This window comes from Notothenia rossii (assembly GCF_949606895.1).
Source record: "Notothenia rossii genome assembly, chromosome: 10".
Taxonomy (NCBI): Eukaryota; Metazoa; Chordata; class Actinopteri; order Perciformes; family Nototheniidae; genus Notothenia; species Notothenia rossii.
The window spans coordinates 23,636,313-23,639,748 of record NC_136908.1 but is presented as its reverse complement, the minus strand read 5'-3'; positions in this window follow the sequence as shown (position 1 = coordinate 23,639,748).

Here is a 3,436-nt window from a genome sequence, read left to right as displayed (position 1 = left end):
TTGTCTGATTTCATTTGTCCAACTCCAGACTGTGTGCTACTGACCATAACGTATTATTATGTCATGCATTTTTGAATGTTTTGATCAAACATAAGTTCAAAGTGTCTGAAATATTTTATAATATCTCTATCTCAAACTTTAAACCACACTTATTGTCAAGGAATAATTAATTGAGTAAATTAGTCAGTTTAGCAGACACAATTAGTTTTGTTGTAAAAACATTCGAGCAGCCTTTGGGATTGATAATTATCAACACAATGTTGTAGATCATCTGCTGAGACATTACAGAACAATCAATATGTATGTATCCCAAAATATCGATACTTCCGATATTACGTTACGTTTCAAAATATCGATACTAGAGCCAATAGGATCGATACTTTTATACTTCTTTTTTTCCTCTCCTCTACTCGTCAATTTCATCAAAAACTATGTGCAGAGTGCAGACGAACACAAATGCGCTCTTTTCTTCTCTCTCCAGTCTCCACTGCTGTCCTCCTCTCCTCGAGGCTCGGGCACGCGCAGCGCGCTCCCTGCCTGAACGCCGATTATCAAGCTGACTGACAGCAGCCAGCAGGTCAGGACAGCAGCAGCCAGCGACTCGCGAGTGCGACACACACACGCGCATGATGGCGTCACGTCATGGCGTGAGAGAAAGAGGAGCGTTGTTTGGAGCTATTTCACAACTGTCAATGAAAACTTTGCGAACTGTAATGTGTGCAAGAAGGCAGTTCGCTAATGGGGCCACTTTGTATTGTTATTTTTCACGTTTCACTTTAAATTTGCAAAAGTAAAATGTTTATTTGTCTATAAAAACTGTCCTGTCTTTAATCATGAAAATGAATACAGATTTTTTTTTTTTTTTTAATCTTTAATACTTTTTGTATGCATGCTTTAGGTAACATTAAGCTGTCTTTAGCTCTTGTATGTATCCCCTGTGGGACTAATAAAGGTATTCTGATTCTGATCGCAAAAACCAGGGTTGCGTTCCAATAGTCAATTTAGCTTAGGAACCTTCCTAACCAAGTGAAATTACCCGGAAGTACGTGAGTGGCAGCCATGTTACGTGCCGTTCCAATTCTCCAAATGAAAGGAAAGGAGGTTTCAAACTTCCTTTATATCCTCCATTAGCTTAGGAACCACTGGACCTCCCTTACGGCCCGTCCACACTATAGAGCTCCTGCGGATGATGTCACATATGCTGGTCACGTGACGAGAAACGAAGGGGGCAGCCATTTTGGCAGTAATCGCGTCAGTAAATTCATTGGCAGGCACTGGCAGACTGTCGAGGATGGTGGATAACTGCTGTGCACCAGGTTGCACAAATAGGCGTGGGAAGAAGAAAGGTGTATCTTATTATCGCATTCCAAAAGACGCGGAGAGGAGGGAAAAGTGGATCGCAGCGATTAAAAGAGCCAGGAGCCGTCTGAACAAGACTGAAAGATGGGACCCCCCGGCCGTTTGCTTTCGCTTATGCAGTGATCACTTCATATCAGGTGGGTGAAGGAATACAGTACAATGCTACAAAAAGTTTTCAAAAAGCAAAAATACAAACTAGTTTCAGACGCACTGCAGTAGCTAATAAACAAACATGCTAACGTGACACTGCCGTAGCTAGACAAGCTAATAAACAAACAATGCTAACGTGACACTGCCTATCAAACTGGAATAATTTAATACTTACCCTTGCAGTGATGATGCCGAAGTTTTTGGATGTAAGACTCCACAGTTGAATGTTGTTTACGAAGCCGGACTGACACCATTTGTAAGCCTCCAAGCTTTTGTAAGCTCTGAGGGAGTCTCCTGAGTACACTGATGGAAAGCTTACAAGATAGCTGTGGATGTCCGCGTAGCGCAAGTCGGGTACATCGTCTTCAGAGCAGGAGGTTATGCTCTTGAAAAGCACACCGGGTGCATTCTATGGGTCGCTTATATTTAATCTTTCTAATTTTGTACTATAAAGCCGAATTTCACTTGAATTAAAATGAGATGTATACTCGCACGGTAGGAAAACGCTGGCGCCGGTCGTCATGTTTACTGCCAAAATGGTGGCTGATAACCAAAAGTCACGTGACCGCAGGAGCTCTATAGCTTCAAAAAAAGCTTGGAGCTGGGCGTGTCTGAAGCTTGGGGATTTTATTCGAGCACCGCGACCAACAACCAATCACATGAATGTCCCGCCCCCGGCATACAAAGCAAAAAAAACCGGGGATTTTATGCGAGCAATATGTGTATATATATATATGCTTATATAGAACTATTTACTGGGATACAAACCGGAGGAACCATTATATATATATATATATGAACTCCCCAAACAGGCAAAAACCTACCAGTTTCACCCACTGTCTCTGCCACCTCCCTCCATGCCTGGTTCCTCCGGTTTGTATCCCAGTAAATAGTTCTGGTCATAAAGAACCGGGTGATTTGCTACCGTAATTTCTCGTTTGAAATATTAGGAAATGAACTTCGGTCTGGCTCTCCCAGCTTGCACGCGGTTTGATTGGCTAGCGATTGAACTGTCAGATTTGCATAAACGGGGTTTGATTGGCTGACGCTGGCTACTCCGGCGTCTCCGGCTTCAGAAGTTGAACATTGTTCAACTTTTGCAACCTGAAACGCCAGGAAAGCTCCGCTCTGCTACCCACAATTCAGTTCGGCGAAAAGCGAAGCAACGTGACGTCACCCCATTCAAAGTTAATGGGCAGACGCGTTGGAAACCGTTTTTGAAGCCGTCGAAGCTGTAGTGTGGACGGGCCGTACTGTAAGGAGAGGAGAAAAGGCTGCCCCACAATGCCTTGCAGCCGGAGCATTTGCGTCACACAACAGTCGGCCGTTCACGGAAACAAACGATTATGACGGAGAAATTATATCATGAAAGTTACGGTGGCACCGTAACTTTATGCTTAATAAGCACCGTAACGGTGCTTATTAAGCATTTCAAAACGTATGTGGTAAGTTGCCAAAGTGCTTTGTTTTGAACGTTCATCAGTATTATAATCAAAAAGAAAAATGTGAACGTTAGTTTTTACTGAAATTATCAAATAAAGTCAACATTTCACTGAGCTGTGTGGGGTTTGTTCAACTTTCAAAAGATTTTTGAATGGTGATGTACACAGTGATAGGTGTTAAGGACTAACGTTTTTAATAAATACAAGAAAAAAAAGATATTTTCATACAATCATCATCGATCATTTGTATTAATGTGGACCGGAGGGAGAGGGTGACGAGCATACATTTCACTTTCCTTTTTTATTTCAATTACAACTTTGGTCATGAAGAATATGCTCTGTTGTCCACGTTCATAAAGCATAAAACAACAGCATCAGAGCACGGTGCAGAGTCTCGAGTCCCTCGTTCTCATTAAACATCCATGTAGTCCATAGAACACTGTAGTTTCCATAGTTTCACCACAGCAGTAGACGCAAACAATGAG